General features: G+C 43.7%; 1 non-coding gene across 1 annotated transcript; it reads left to right on the forward strand.

Annotated features, from left to right (window-relative positions):
* The first annotated feature begins 5,487 nt into the window (after window positions 1–5,487).
* Window positions 5,488–5,560, forward strand: TRNAA-UGC (transfer RNA alanine (anticodon UGC)). The gene has a single exon. It is a non-coding gene; the product is annotated as a tRNA-Ala (tRNA).
* Window positions 5,561–17,392: the final 11,832 nt, after the last annotated feature.

Consider the following 17,392-nt stretch of genomic DNA (forward strand, 5'->3'; position numbering starts at 1 on the left):
AGACTATGAAGCGCGAAGACTATGTTATTTCGTTGTTTCTTTTTCTTCTTTGTTGAGTCATAAGAACCACCGTACTGTTAAGTGGGGTCCAAGTGAACAAAGTCAGAGTGACTGAAGTGATGCTCAACCCAAATCCTATGTCTTCGAGCGAAGACAATGAGAGCAAATCTTATCCAGAGCTGGATGAGTCAGCTTTGCTTGTAGCCCAAGTAAAGTTGTCGTGTGTGTTTGAAATCTGACCATTGGAACACGTGTCAATTCCTTAGTGACCCAGGGTCATTTCGGACATATCAGGTCGGGTTGCCTTGTGGCTATAAATAGCCCACCCCCTACACCATAAATTGGTGGCTGCTCAGAGTTAGTTTACGGCTTTTGTCGTTTTGAGAGCAACCCACCTCGAAGCTTTTGAGAGAGAAATCCTTGCGAGGACAAAGCCCAAACACCCAGAGCCAAAGAGTGTTAGGCATCACTGAAGTCTTTCTGTCTGTGTGACCTGAAGACTTATTACACTTGAGGACTGTGTATCCTCCAGCCGGTTAGGCGTCGCGTTCTGAGCATCCAAGAGTCATTGTGGATTGCCGGTGAATGAAGTCTGTGAAGGTTCGGAAGTCTACCTTGAATACTTACCAGAGTGATTGGGCGAGGACTGTGTGTCCTTAGCTCAAGGGGAATAAGGTGAAGACGCGGTCTTATGAGCTGAATCTCAGCCTCCCTAACCAGACGTACAGTTGTCACAGCAACTGGAACTGGTCCAACAAATCCTGTCTTCAACAAGTGACTGGTTCTATCCCTTCCCTCCTTTACTTTGAGTTTGTCTTCGTGAAGTCATTGCTTATTTGTCTTATCTGTTTGACTTCATTGCTTGACTACTATCGTTGATTGGTTTCATACTATCTTCCATCCTGATCCTTACTACCTAGCTGCTATTAGTCTTTGTACGTTCACATTATTGCATACTTGACTATGGCTTGCTTGTTATAGTTTATCTTCCGCTGTGTATCAATTAGGTCATTTCTATTGTATGTCTTTGAAACTTCCACGTTTTGAAGACTTTGATAAAAATCGCCTATTCACCCCCCCTCTAGTCGATAACTAGCACTTTCAGCTCCATATCGAGCCTACGAGCCTCCACATTCCCGTCACATCCCCCCCCCCACAACACACACACACACATGTTTTTTGCCGCCCGCCGCCCACTGCAATAAAATGGTTGTCGCTATGTCCGAATAGCTCACCTCCACCCTCAGCAAGTTAGCATCCACTTCGCTCCCGTCGCCATGTCGCTTCCCCTCGTCCGGACTAGGTGCCACTCTCGGAGGATGAGGAGCAGATGGTGGACGAGGAGGAGGATTGCCGTTATGCGTTGAGGTTGCACATGAGATCATGCCCTCAATGAGCTCCCGAATTGGAACCCAAAACACATCCCATTGAGTGGGATATCCAGCACGACTACGAGCAGATCTCGTGTGAGTAGGATATAAGAGAGATCGACACGTAGCTCATATCAGCCACTATGTGCTCCCTGTCGGCTCACTGTTAAGGAGGCTTGGGATGAGCGCTACGCATCGGTCGTCTGTCTGATGAAATCTTCAAGCACACCGGTGCCGACGAGGAGTTAAAGGCTAAGAGGGACCGTGACGTGTGGCTCCATTATGAGGAGAAACAAGTGTGTTTGATGGAGGAGAGGTAGTCCTTCAGATGGCGTCCATTCGACATGAATATGGTGTCATTCACTGAGACGACTTGCACCATGTTGAACCTTGCCCCATTGAATATGATGTCTTCGACCTCGATGAAGATTGCTCGCCGGACCGTCAAACAGTCGTGCATGGATGACGAGTGAACTCGTCACGTATGCATGCGCCCTTCTGTCGTGGTGATGGGAGCAACTAGCGCTTCTCCCAAGCCATAATAATTCATGAGTTTAGTTTTTAAAAAGTCAATAATCAACTTTTCTACCCCTATATAACCACTTTGTAATGCAACTTTATCTCAAATTTGTGTTTTAGTCCTTTAAACTGAGTGTTTTAATTATATTAGATGTAGTGTTTTAACTTTGCAAAAGGATGAATTATTTAAGGAGTTAGGGCATCTCAACGCTGACTCGCAAATTTCCTCCTGCATGCATCCACGGACGGAGGCCAATGGGGAGGGGGGGGGGGGGGAGAGTCCGCTGACACGAATGCCGGAGACCGCCATCCAATGTTGTCCGCATACATTTCAAACCAGGTTTTGACTTAGCAAACGAAATTCATGCAAATCGGCTGATATTCATCAAAGTTCTGAAAGAAAATAGCACAAATCATCCATACATAGCATGCACATAAGTCTAGTGTCTCAACTTCGATGTCCAATAAGTTAACGGATCATGTCGTCTCACTCACACTGCCCCTTCAGCTTCATGCAACAGTGTGTATACGTAAATGGTCAACCCTCTGTCTTGTGGTACATTACGGCAGCGTACGGGCTACACAATATGTAGAGCAACATCGAGTGAATGAATGATTCAATCAACAAGTTGAGCAAGAATAAGCAAAACTTATGATCTCCTTTGTCGCGTGCAATGGTTATCTTGTTTCCAGCTGAGCAACTACGTAACAAAACTTGGTGACAATTTTCTAGATCGCGTACCATCGATACGATAACGACCTCACATTGCGATCATGGATTATGTGCATGTCGTAGGGCACGTTGTGCTTTCGTGCATGAAACGATTCATGCACTTGCTGCCAGAATATTCCCCCTCTGCTTCTGCCTACGAAATCCGAGGATACGACCGACCACACATCGCACAACAGCTCATCATCCATGGTTGAGTATCCCGCATCCTTCTTGCTCTGAAAAAACGACATGGTGTCTGAAAATAAGCTCAATGGCATATGACCGAACAGGGTGGTGGAGTGTACCTGGGTACAAACGGCTCCAGGGGAGGGGACAACGCCGTCCTAAAAGGCAAGCGGGTGTATCGGTGTTGGTGGCGAATGTCCGGCAATACATGTGTGGCGACGGAAGAGATATAGTGACAGCGGAGGCGGAGGTTGCGAGAAGTGACGGTGTGGAAGAAAGTGGGACCGGGAGGACGGATTTAGTGGGCCTGTGGTGTTGGAGCCCCCCCCCCCCCCCCCCCCCCCCCCCCCCCCCCCCCCACACACACACACTCTTTGTCTCTACTTTGCGGGAGCAAATACGTCCGGACCGTCAAGCAGATTGATTGGCTTCCGCGGTCCAAACATATGCGGAATGTTTGTGCCTCGGTGTTGGAGATGCCCTTATAGGTGTTTAGGCGAAGAGTTAGAGATTCCCAACATATAATTAATATAATCCGGTGTGTTGGAGTTACAGTCACCGGTGGTCCAGGATTATTTTTGTGCGTTGCTTGCTTAGTTATTATGCATACTTGTGCTATTGCGTGTTGCGTAGGAGGAATGTTAGGACAGTTTGGCCGTTGAAGCTTCAGAAGGGTCAACGTGACCCAACTGGCCAGCGTTCGATACGCCCCCCGTAACCCCGTTCCGACCGTCTGGTACGATGTTTGCTGCAAGCGGGACGAAATTGGAAAGGAATCGAAGAATCTAGCGTGAAAGGTTAGCACCACACTCTATCGTCCGTTGCTCCATCAACCAACTATACAAGGAAGGAATCACACAGAAAGGGGATAAACCAACGGACGGGCAGCTTGGTCCTCCTGCTGTACTGAAAGATACAGCGCCGCACTGTCGTGACAGTAACCGGCTTGGTCGTGAAAGGTACATCGGCGGTAGGAAGACCGCAGAATCTGGACTGCATTTCATGTTAATGAAATGCATGAGAGATTCAAGTCAACAAGAAAATAAGCTAGCATGGAACCTAGGCATGCCCTGAACACAATTTTTTTCTGATAATAATAGGCTTTTCTGCAATCATTTCATGGGCATTAGTATGTTTTGGTCTGTGATATCGTTGTATTCCCAGTAGCATATAGTACCACGAAGTTTAACACTATGAGGCTGGCACTGTCAGTATAAAGCGGCTGGCTTGCTTATCAGCCGCCAGCAGTGGTTATCTAGGAAGCAGTGTGTGACCCCATGGGCCATGGGAGCCCCCAGCAGCACCAACACTGACAATCCTTTGCCACTGTTGTTTCCTTAATCAGGAGGGGCAAGCAATTGCCAAAAAGCACGATCGCTTCAACCCCTACTGGTCGGCCTAGCCAGCAGCTTTCCCAAACGCTTGTGCATGCAGATCGATCGATCAGTCTAAAGAAGAGGAAGAAGCAGCTCCTCGAATTGACCTCCACTGACTCCCCACGGCTGGAGTCTGATGGCAAAAGGGGCGTCTCCATGTTGTAAAGAAAAGGGATCGCCCAAAGCGCGGCACAAAGCATGGAGATACGATCGATCGATCGTAGATTATATTATAGGTCGATCGATCGAGCCATCATGCATTCATGCGTGCGTGCGCGGGGGCTCCACCCCGGCCCGGCCCGCGGATAAGGACGGGTTATCATTTCATGTAATGCTTGCGATTAGAGTATACGTATGGCCTTTTTCGTTGGTTAGGGTTTGTGCGTTCCAGTGGAAAGCAAAGCATCGCTGATAAACAAGTAGCCAACGCGAAAAGGCTCTCGTAATTGCGTCCCCGACAGTGCATGGTGGGCTTAGGTCCCCGGCTTAGTTAGCCGTTGCCGTTTTCGTGTCACTGCCGACTCAGCTCATGAGCTGAAACCGCCCCGCTTTGTGCGTGGACGTACCTAGACGGCGTTGTTTTTGTCCATGCCTCGTCCTCATGGCATGGAACGCACGAACTGCGGCACTGATGGGTTGGGTTTAGGGTCTAAGATATTTCTTTGCTGTTGTTATGCTAAGCAAACTGTGTCGGGAGCTGGGACCAGGAACGGCCGTTCCAGCAGTCTTGGCTTTTCAGCGTCTGAGGTCTGACTACGAGCTATATATCTAGTGTGAGGATGTCCCCGGAGATGCGGTGTCTGTATGGCTAGGTATCTGTTTGGTACCAGCATGAGTGCATTTTTTTTTCCGAAGCGAAAAAACTAAACTGCCTGTACCCTTGGAGGGGCGTCCTGTGCCTCTCCCAAGCTCTGTAGGCCTCAACCCTCCTTCACCAGAGAGTGCGAAGCACAAATTCCAGTGAGATTCTTGCTGGCTTTGTACGTTCCAACTTCCGACTAGGATCCTACCGAAATTTCAGGAGCCGCTTTGCTCTTTCAGTTTCTGTCTTGGTACAATCTTCATACTCCGGAGTTGACCAAAGTGACCAATCTTCCAAGTAGTCAAGTTCTGTTTTGAAATGTGTGTTGCACGCGATTCTGCCACTGGACCTTGAGGTGCTCCCGATACTGCCTCCAACTCTGACCTCACCAGGAAGAATTCGAAAACTAGCTAGCCTGTTCTAGTATTATTTAGCATATATTTGTCGTGAAATCAACTATGGCAAACTGTGTGACACTAAATACTTTTTGATTAGAATGTACATTTTGAATTAAGCACACTAGGGGATGTAGCTCAAATGGTAGAGCGCTCGCTTTGCATGCGAGAGGCACGGGGTTCGATCCCCCGCATCTCCATGTTTTATTGTCTATTTTTGCATCTTCTCAGAGGTATAGTCTTTTTTTAGGGGTACTCAGAGGTATAGTCGTCTCGTTCGTTTCAGCTTTCTTTTTCCCGAGAATCGTCCCTTTCGTTTCAGTGTGGATCATATTAGGGAGAGGTCATATATGTCGCATTTTGCGTCAAATTGCCGCCGAAACGCACAGGGGCACCACCGAGTGGGCCGGCCCATTAGCGGCACTGCAGCGAGCGAACAACGTGCTGTTGCAAAAAATTGAGCGCCGCGGGGGATCGACCTCGCGACCTGTGGGAATGCCTGTAGCTAGCCACTCGAGCTGATGGCGCATTCGTGAATGATCTGCACCGCGAAGTAATAAAAGATCTACAGGGAGGGGCTGATCAAACATGTGCTGTAACGACACGAACAAGGCAATGTAGGGGTATTTTAAGAAGCTCCAAATCTTTCTTTAAAAGCGTGGACGTTTTTTTAAAACACAGACAAAATTTGGAATTCCAAACATTTTTCATAAAAACAAAAAAAAGGAACCACAAGAGTATTCTGAATTTGTGAACAATTTTTTTTGAAAAATGGGGACATTTTCTAAATTCTGAACAAATTTTGAAAGCCCAAACATTATTTGAAACTCCCCGAACAATTTTTGAATTTGGGAACAAAGTTTGAAAGCAAGAACATTTTTCAAAACTGTGAACAAATATTTATGCGAAATTTTTTGAATTTCTGAACAAATTTTGAAAGCCCGAACGTTATTTTAAACTCCCCGAACAAATTTTGGAAACGAGAACATTTTTTGGAATTATGAACAAATTTTTTATGGAAACATTTTTGAAATTCTGAACAAATTTTCAAAGCCCAAACATTATTTGGAACTCCTCGAACAATTTTTGAATTTCTGATCAAATTTTGAAAATGAGAACATTTTTTGAAATTATGAACAAAATTTGGAAACCACAAGATATTCTGAATTTTTTTTGAAAGACGAACATTTTTGTGAGTTTGTAAATGTTTTTCACAATGAGAACATATTTTTAAATCTGAACAATTTTCGGACAAGTTCGAAAATAAAAGTTAACTTCAAAAATAATAAAAACAAATAAAAATGTTCAGAAATTCGTGAACATTGTTTTGAAAAAATAATTAGAAAAGATGCGAACAATTTTCGAAATTTCTGAACAAAATTCGAAAACTGTTTGGGCTTACAAAATTTGTTCAGAAATTCAAAAATGTTCCATAGAAAATTTGTTCAGAAATTCAAATTGAATTTGAGAAAGAGAATGAAAAGGAAAAAAAGAAAACAAAAAAAGAAAAAATATATAAAGTAAACAAAGAGAAAAAGGAATAAAGGAGAGAAAAGGAAAAGAAGAAACAGGGAAAAAAAGTAAAGAGAAGCAGAATAGAAAAAAAAATCCGTTTTAGGAACCTTCTAGAAGTTTCCCAAAACCGTAAAAAACCGGCTGGGAACTTCGAGAAGGTTCCCAAAACCGGAACGCTGAAGCCACTTAAACGGGCTGGCCCAAATCCGAACGATCCCTCGATTGCATGTGCGAAACAGCGACATCTTGCCGCAGCGAGCGTCGAATAGGTTTTTCCCATATTAGGTCCCTCTTTTCTTGTAGTCCATCTTTAACTGGGCATGAGTTTTAGCTGAAAGCCCAATATGGATCATATTCGGGAGCTCCTATTCAGCGCTTCAGGCGCCAGGGCAGCTCCCTGCGCCCATGTGCCGGCGCTGGTGGGCCGGCACAATTACACTATCGCATTTGAGAAAGAAAAAAACGAAAAAAGTAAAAGAGGAAAACCAAAAAAATCATGAATTCAAAAAGGTTCATGGATTTTGAAAAATATTTCACGAATTTGAAAAAAAATTGATCAATTAGAAAAAAAGTTCATTGAAGTTGAAAAAAGTTCATCGATTTTGAAGAAAAAATCATCGAATTTGAAAAAGATTCATTGATTTTGAAAAAAGTTCAGCAAACTTGCCAGAACTTTCTGTAAAATTCATTGATTTTAAGGGGAAAAAGGAAAAAGAAAATGAAAGAAAGAAGAAAAGAGAGAAGTTGTCACAGCAAGCGTTGTGGTCGGGTTGTTAGTTTATGAGGGACAAGAGATCAATGTACACGATCGCACATGAGAAAGAAAAAACAAAAAAAATAAACAGGAAAAAACAAAAAAAATCGTGAATTCAAAAAGGTTCATGGATTTTGAAAAAAAAGTTGATCAATTAGAAAAACAGTTCGTTGAATTTGAAAAAGTTCATCGATTTCAAAAAAAAGTTCATCGAATTTGTAAAAGAGTTGATCAATTGAAAAACAGTTTGTTGAATTTGAAAAAGTTCACCGATTTTGAAGAGAAGTTCATTGATTTCAAAAAAAAGTTCATCAAATTGAAAAAGATTCATCGATTTTGAAAAAAGTTCATCACATTTGAAAAGAATTCATCAAACTTTCCAGAACTTTTTGTAGAATTTATCGATTTTAAAGAAAAAAGAAAAAGGAAAAAGGAAAGGAAAGGAAAGCAAGAAGAAAAGAGAGAAGTTGTCCATATGCGCGTTAGTTTTTCCTGTGTGGACAGAAAAGAAAAAATAGATAAATGGGCCGACCCAGCTTGGAGGACTTCAGGGGTCCCATTTGCAAAATGCAGAACCATCATATCTGGCCCCCCTTTTCTTGTGGGCCATCTTTTGTTGGGCCTAGGTATGCTGTTTCCTTAACTGCACGGCCCATATCAGAAATTAGGCTGACCTCTCATTAGGATCCTTATCCTCCTCCCATCATCATTACTTCATGCAAGTATGGTGTTCTCTCCTGTTTTAAATACAAGGCCACCATAAAAAAACACAATTTGCATCAATAAAAAGCCACTATCTCTTTTCTAGAAAATTGATTGCATTTTTGCCTCGTGTCGATGATGCTTACTCACTCAAATATTGCATGCAACCATAGAAAAGACGCACCACATGAACGTGTTTAATTAGTCCAGAACATAAGAGATTTTCCACGAATGTTCACTTGGCCACTCGACTCATAACAGAAATTAGGCATTCCAGACCGAACAAACAAATTGTGCAAATGCTAAAATTGCCTATTTGACGCTTAAAGCGCCCGGCATAGGCTGATTGGTAGTTAGCACACACCCTCCCATAGTTAATGGTCCGTACCATTTAGAGGTTTGCGTTTTGGATTGCTTGAAGCTTCCATCAACCGGTTTTGTGAAGCTTCATATTGGTTTTGGGAAGCTTCTAGAAGCTTTCAACCATTATTTTCTCCTTTTCTTGTTTTTGGTATTTTGCTTGCTTTTTTCTTTCTTTGTTTCATTTTCCTGAACTTTTTTCAAAAACATCACAAACAATTTTCATAGATTTAACTAAAAAAATATTAATGCATGTCATTAAATATTATATCGTTGTGTTTGTATTTGAACACATTTTTTGATAATATATATTTATGTGTATAGCTTATAGGTATTACTTAAAATCATGGTCAATATATGATCCTAAATACAAGGGGGGCTAGTAAACCAGGAAGGAGGTAATACTTGTGATTTTTTTAATGAGTGAATATTTTTTTAAATTTGTGAACAATTGTCATTTTCGTAAACATTTTTCAGATCTGCAAACTTTTTCCAGAGTCGTGAACTTTTTCAAACAAATGCTTGATTTTTGTTTCGAATCGAGAAACTTCTTTTACAAATTCACCATATTTTTCAAATTAGTGGGAAAAAAATCATAATCATATTTTTTTTCAAATTCATGAAGCTTTTTAAAATTCTTGGAGTACATAAACCGGGGGGGGGGGGCACGGCATGTAGAGAACATATAACAAAATCAGAGTAGATCACATGTACTTTGTACTCAGTTCAACAATAAACACAAGCAGAACGTTGGGTTTTATCTCCTTCAAGAGCCTGAATCTGGATAAACCTTGTGTCTAGACGCTTAGCTCACGATCTCCTATCTCGAGATCCACCGGATTTAGCTCAGTCATTATGTGCCATAAATTGTTTTCTATTGAAAATATAATGAAATCAACTACTAACGTAAATGATTTCTTAGGGGGGAAATTGTTCTCAACGGACCCATTTCTTCTGTCCAATAATTGTTATTATTCCATGAAAATAACTTCATTTTCTCCAACCGTGTTAGTCATGGAACAAACTAGCTCGGTCTATTGAGAACAAAGGAAAGAACTAACCACGAAGAAAACAACACCAGCAAAACAGGAAAGTGTATGCTACAGACTTTTGCTTCGGAACCCTTCTTTGGCTCTTCTACAGCAATAATATTAACAAAGCCAGCCACATCTTCACGATGAGGTTCATCTAGTTCTCCCTCATAAGGTATCCTACATACTGTGCAAAAATGACGTAAAGACATTTCTTTGAACTCGTCATATAAATAAAATGATACTTCAGGCGGTGACTTCTTAGGATAAAAATAAAAGTTTTGCACGAAAGTATTGGTGAGTAAGAGATACTGATCGATTCGGTCGTTGATGAAACCGGTGAGGCCTGCAGTCTCGATTAAAGCATGAAAGTCTTCATGAATTCCAGCCTCTTTCAAGAAATCATCACATGGCCATTCACACGATCGTACTTCCGCTAAGCGAGGAAAATTATACTTGGCTTTTTCCCTTCTCCTTAGCTTGTTTTTCCTGGGAGCTTGGCTAGAAGAGCCCCTCAAAAGTTTCCTCAACATTTTCTGAAATTTAAGTAACTTCGAAATAAAAGTGCATAAAACTAAACAACATTGATTGCAACTACTCCTACAAGTGCATAGAGCCCATATCATGCATTAGAATTGCTTGGAACCTCAAAATTTAACATGCAAGCTCAAGAACAGGGTCACCAAGACAGCAAGGATTTGCAATGAATAAAGCACTAGAACAAAAATTAATTGGACCAACGGAAGAGTCAAATACCAAGCAACAATCTCCCAAAACAGTTTTGTGAATGGAGCTTTGAGCTAAGAGATCGAAAATCGCAGTAAAACGAGCTAGAACTCGTGCTTGAGCTGGATGAGGATTTTTTTTGGTAGAAGATGAAGTGTGTGGTTGCTGGCATAAGTGGAGAGGAGTCACCAGGGGCCCACGAGACAGGGGGCGCGCCCTAAGGGGGGCGCCCTCCTCTCTCGTGGCCTGGTGCTTGGCCCTCCTAGTGTTTTCAGTGCCTAAAATCCTCAAATATTTCAGAAAAAATCATACTAATTTTGCAGGGCATTTGGAGCACTTTTATTTTCAGACAATTTTTTTATTGCACGGATAATTCAGAAAATAGACGGATAATACTATTTTTGATTTATTTAATCTAAATAATAGAAAGTAAAAAGAGGGTACAGAAGGTTGTGCCTTCTAGTTTCATCCATCTCGTGATCATCAAAATGAACCCGCTAACAAGGTTGATCAAGTCTTGTTAACAAACTCATTCCGGATAACACGGAACCGGAGAAATTTCGAATAACACTAAGTTACCTCAACGGGGATATGAAAATCACCAACAATAAGAATATCATACTTTTTCTTTACAGTAGGGAGAGGAAATTCAAAACCTCCAAAAATGATAGTTGGAACTTTTTCAATAGAATTGATGCTATGAACTTGAGATTGTTTCCTCGGAAAGTGTACCGTATGCTCATTGCCATTAACATGACAAGTGACATTGCCTTTGTTGCAATCAATAACAGCCCCTGCAGTATTAAGAAAAGGTCTACCAAGGATAATAGACATACTATCTTCCTCGGGAATATCAAGAATAACAAGGTCCGTTAAGATAGTGACATTTACAACCACAACAGGCACATCCTAACAAATACCAACAGGTATAGTAGTTGATTTATCATCCATTTGCAAAGATATTTCAGTAGGTGTCAACTTATTCAATTCAAGTCTACGATATAAAGAGAGAGGCATAACACTAACACCGGCTCCAAGATCACATAAAGCAGTTCTAACATAATCTCGTTTAATGGAGCATGGTATAGTTGGTACACCCGGATCTCCAAGTTTCTTTGGTATTCCACCCTTAAAAGTGTAATTAGCAAGCATGGTGGAAATTTCAGCTTCCGGTATCTTTCTTTTATTTGTGATGATATCCTTCATATACTTAGCATAAGGATTTACTTTAAGCATATCAGTTAAGCGCATACGTAAGAAAATAGGTCTAATCATTTCAGCAAAGCGCTCAAAATCCTCATCATCCTTTGACTTGGATGGTTTAGGAGGAAAGGGCATGGGTTTCTGAACCCATGGTTCTCTTTCCTTACCGTGCTTCCTAGCAACAAAATCTCTCTTATCATAACATTGGTTTCTTGATTGTGGGTTATCAAGATCAATAGCAGGTTCAATCTCTATATCATTGTTATTACTAGGTTGAGCATCTACATGAACATCATTATTAGCACTAACATCAGGTTCATGTTCATCTCCGGATTGTGTTTCAGCATCAGAGATACAAGTATCATTGGGATTCTCAAGTATATCAGCATTAGGTTCACTAGAAGTTTGCACACTCCTTTCATTCTTCATTTTCTTCTTCTTAGAAGAACTAGGAACATCTAGATAATTATTCTGAGAATCTTGTTCAATTCTTTTAGGGTGGCCTTCAGGATACAAAGGTTCCTGAGTCATTCTACCAGTTCTAGTAGCCACTCTAACGACAAAGTCATTTTTATTATTCAATTCATCAAGCAAATCATTTTGAGCCTTGAGCACTTGCTCAGCTTGAGTAGCAACCATAGAAGCATATTTGCTGACGCGGTGAAGTTCATATTTAACTCTAGCCAGATTATCACCTACGCGTCCTATCTCGAAAGCATTATTCTTTAACTCTCTACCAACATAAGCATTAAAACTTTCTTGTCTAGCCATAAAGTCATCAAATTCATCTAAGCATGGCCTATGAAATTTAGTAGAGGGTATTTCAACTTTATCATATCTATAGAGAGAACTTACCTTTACTACCTATGTCGGGTTATCAAGACAATGTGGTTCTTCAGGCGGTAAATTAAGACCATGTATTTCTTCAATAGGTGGTAAATTCTTGACTTCTTCAGCTTTAATACCTTTTTCTTTCATTGATTTCTTTGCCTCTTGCATATCTTCAGGACTGAGAAATAAAACACCTCTCTTCTTCGGAGTGGGTTTAGGAATAGTCTCAGGAGTTGGCTCAATTGGTTCAGGAATTACTTCAGGAACTGGCTCAGGAAGAGTCCAATTATTTTCATTAGTCAACATATTGTTCATTAATATTTCAGCTTCGTCGACTGTTTTTTCCCTGAAAACACAACCAGCACAACTATCCAAGTGGTCCTTGGAAGCATCGGTTAGTCCATTATAAAAGATATCAAGTATTTCATTTTTCTTAAGATGATGATCAGGCAAAGCATAAAGCAACCGGAGAAGCCTCCCCCAAGCTTGTGGGAGACTCTCTTCTTTGATTTGCACAAAATTATATATTTCCCGCAAGGCAGCTTGTTTCTTATGAGCAGGGAAATATTTAGTAGAGAAGTAATAAATCATATCCTGGGGACTACGCACACAACCAGGAGCAAGAGAATTATACCAAGTTTTAGCATCACCCTTTAATGAGAACGGGAAAATCTTAAGGATATATAAATAGCGAGACTTCTCATCATGAGTAAATCGGGTGGCTATATCATTCAACTTGGTAAGATGTGCCACAACAGTTTCAGATTCAAGGCCATAAAAAGGATCGTATTCAACTAAAGTAATAATATCAGAATCAACAGAGGATTCATAATCCTTATCAGTAACACAGATAGGTGAAGTAGCAAAAGTAGGATCGGGTTTCATTCTAACATTTAGAGACTGCTGCTTCCATTTAGCTAATAATTTCTTAAGATCATTTCTATCATTGCAAGCAAGAATAGCTTCAATAGCTTCTTTGTTCATAACATAACCCTTAGGAACAACAGGTAACGCATAACCATTGGGGGAACGTTCATCATCACTATCATCAATAGCATCTTCAATATAACTCTAGCAAGTTGTTCATCAAGAAATTCACCTAATGGCAAAGTAGTATCACGCACAGAAGTAGTTTCATCATGCATAGCAGAAGTGGCATCATCAATAACATGCGACATATCAGAATTCATAGCAGTAGTAGGTTTAGGTGTCGCAAGCCTACTAATAACGGAAGGAGAATCTAGTGCAGAGCTAGATGGCAGTTCCTTACCTCCCCTCGTAGTTGACGGCAAAATCTTGGTCTTAGCGTCTTTCAGGTTCTTCATAGTGATCAACAAATATAAATCCCAAGTGACTCAGAGAATAGAGCTATGCTTCCCGGCAACGGCACCAGAAATTAGTCTTGATAACCCACAAGTATAGGGGATCGCAAGAGCTTTCGAGGGTAGAGTATTCAACCCAAATTTATTGATTCGACACAAGGGGAGCCAGTGAATATTCTTGAGTATTAGCAGTTGAGTTGTCAATTCAACCACACCTGGATAACTTAGTATCTGAAGTAAAGTATTTAGTAGCAAGAGTGATATGATAATAATGGTAACAGTAGCAACAGAAAAGGTAAATGTTTTTGGGTTTTCGTAGTAGTTGTAACAGTAGCAATGGAAACGTAAATAAGCGAAGAACAATATATGAAAAGCTCGTAGGCAATGGATCAATGATGGATAATTATGCCGGATGCGATTCCTCATGCAATAGTTATAACATAGGGTGATATAGAACTAGCTCCAATTCATCAATGTAATGTAGGCATGTATTCCGTAAATAGTCACACATGCTTGTGGAAAAGAACTTGCATGACATCTTTTGTCCTACCCTCCCGTGGCAGCGGGGTCCTAGTGGAAACTAAGGGATATTAAGGCCTCCTTTTAATAGAGAACCGGACCAAAGCATTAACACATAGTGAATACATGAACTCTTCAAACTACGGTCATCACCGAGAAGTATCCCGATTATTGTCACTTCGGGGTTGTCGGATCATAACACATAATAGGTGACTATAGACTTGCAAGATAGGATCAAGAACACACATATATTCATGAAAACATAATAGGTTCATATCTGAAATCATGGCACTCGGGCCCTAGTGACAAGCATTAAGCATAACAAAGTCATAGCAACATCAATCTCAGAACATAGTGGATACTAGGGATCAAACCCTAACAAAAATAACTTGATTACATGGTAAATCTCATCCAACCCATCACCGTCCAGCAAGCCTACGATGGAATTACTCATGCACGGCGGTGAGCATCATCAAATTGGTGATGGAGGATGGTTGATGATGACGACGGCATCGAATCCCCCTCTCCGGAGCCCCGAACGGACTCCAGATCAGCCCTCCCGAGAGAGATTAGGGCTTGGCGGTGGCTCCGTGTCGTGAAACGCGATGAAACTTTCTCCCTGATTTTTTTCTCCCCGAGACGGTATATATGGAGTTGGAGTTGAGGTCGGAGGAGGTCCAGGGGGCCCACGAGATAGGAGGGCGCGCCCTAGGGGGGCGCCCCCCTGTCTCGTGGACAGCCCGTGGGCCCCCTGGCCTTGATTCTTTCGCCAAAAATTCTTATTAAATCTGAAAAGTGCCTTTGTGAATTTCCAGGACATTCCGAGAACCTTTCTTTTCTACACATAAAACAACATCATGGTAGTTCTGCTGAAAACAGCGTCAGTCCGGGTTAGTTTCATTCAAATCATGCAAGTTAGAGTCCAAAACAAGGGCACAAGTGTTTGGAAAAGTAGATACGTTGGAGACGTATCAACATGCACCATATTAAAAGTACTGCAGAGTCATACTACATCAATTGTTGCTGCGGTTCTAACTAAAGATATGAATTGTCTTGGTCATGAACCTGCAGCGATAGCAAGAAACGGGGCGTCTAGTCCCGGCGCTGGCCCACCAGCCACTGGATCCCGCTGATGCGGCTGATGACGAGCTCGATGCGCTTCTCGAGCATTGCGAGGTCCGCGTCGCCCGGCAAGCTATCTAGCGAGGCATCGAAGTCGAGGCTGGGGTTCTAGTGCGCCAGCTTGGTGAGGATCTTGGTCATGGCGCCCTGGCAAAGCGTCTGGGCCTCATCGGCCAAGGAGCTCGCTCGATTGGAGTGAAGCCACTCCAGAGCTCTAAGGACACTCTCAAAAAAGATGGTCAGACTGGCGTTGGGGCTCAGATTTGGTTCCGGGGCATACTTCACGTCCGACATCTTCATGTTGGCCAGTTGCTCAGTGATTCTGTTGGCAACGGCGACAAGACGGCCGACCCAATGCTTCTCACCATCAACCTGGTCTTTGAGATTGGCGGCCACATTCGCTCGAAGCTGCTCCTCCTTCGCCAAGCGCTGGGTCAGGGTCCCTCCCGGGTTTTGGCCTCCTCGAGCGCCCCCTCAAGGCCTTCCAGCTTAAGATTCAGGTCCTTGATGGTGTCGTTGGCGGTGGAAAGCTATTCAGCTCTGCTAAGGACCTCGGATTGTGCCTCGACCAGGGCATCGTTAAGCGTGTTCTTTTCCGAGGATAGCTCCAGGTTTTGCTTCGCCAAGCCGTCTCGCTCTGTCTCCAACTCCTTCACCTTGTTGCCGTGGGCCAGGGCATGGGCATCGAGCGCTTCCTTGCGCTTATGCTCTAGCTCTTGGGTCTGTACCATGGAAAGCTTCTCGACCTCCTCATCCTTGCTGTGGAGTTTGGCGGCAAGCGCCGCCTCGTGCGCGGCAAGATCCTCCTCATAGGAGTTCAGTGCAGCCTCGCATTGGTGCCGGATGGCCTCGTCATTGTTGGCCTGTGCCTTCGCCATCTCCTAGGCCTTCTCGATGTTGGACTGCTTGAAGATGAGCTCTTGTTTGCGCTCATCCAGCTGCTCCTGGGCGGCCTTCAGCTCCTCATGGGCCTGGCGGAACCAGGCCTGCGCCTCGGTGGCATGCTTCTCGAGGTCAGCCTCCATCTTGTTCACCACCACCTCCTTGGTCCTCGCCTGGTCTAGACCGGCACGGTGGAGTGCCTGGAGCTTGTTGAAGTTGGTACTTATGGCCTGGAGGAGCCGCTCCTCTTGAGAGCCGCCACCAGAGCTCGGCTCGTCAACAACCTCGAGGTTGGCGGCGGCGAGCACCTCATCATCAAAAATTCCCCCTCGGCGGGCGCTCCGGTGCTCGCCGTCCCTGGAAGTTGGACGAACAAGTTGTCTCCCACCTTCAGGTACCTGCCGGAGCCGGAGGCAGCGGAGGAGGAGGGTTGATCATCGACCACCTCCTCCTCGGCAGCAGCGCTCCTGCCGGTGTCCCCGGCAGGCCCCTTGTCGGCCTCCTCCTCGGCAGCAGCACCCTTGCCGGTGTCCCCGGTAGACCCCTTGCCGGTGTCCCCGACAGGCCTTTTGCCAGCCTCCTCATCGGTGGCCTTGCCGGACTCCTCGGCAGACCCTGCGGTAGCCTCTTCTGCATCCTTGGCGGCTTCCTCGGTGGCAGTCTTGGTGGCTTCGGCCTCCGCATCCTTGGCGATCTCCTCGATGGTGGCGTCGGTGGTCCCCTGGTCCGCCGAGGGAACGCCTGGATACCAGAATGGAGGATGAGGCAGAGCCAAACCAAGAAAAAGAAAAAGAGAGCAGAAGAAAATGGCAAAACAGGGGATGGATGGGCTCACCGGTGCCAGGCTGGGGAGAGATGGCTCTCTCCCCACCAACTTCTGGTGCCGGGGTAGACCCGCCAGCGCCTAGGTTCCCTTCCTCTTCCTCTGTGTGCTTGGGCTCGGTGGTTGGTGCCCTTGCCAGGGACGCCCCACGGGGCGGTGTGGTTGATGGAGGCGGCATGTTGGGGTTGGCCCCCATTGGGTCCTCCTCATGTCGTCCTTCTCCTGCGGCCATAACAAGGTCA

This window comes from Triticum aestivum, chromosome 6B (assembly GCF_018294505.1).
Source record: "Triticum aestivum cultivar Chinese Spring chromosome 6B, IWGSC CS RefSeq v2.1, whole genome shotgun sequence".
Classification (NCBI taxonomy): domain Eukaryota; kingdom Viridiplantae; phylum Streptophyta; class Magnoliopsida; order Poales; family Poaceae; genus Triticum; species Triticum aestivum.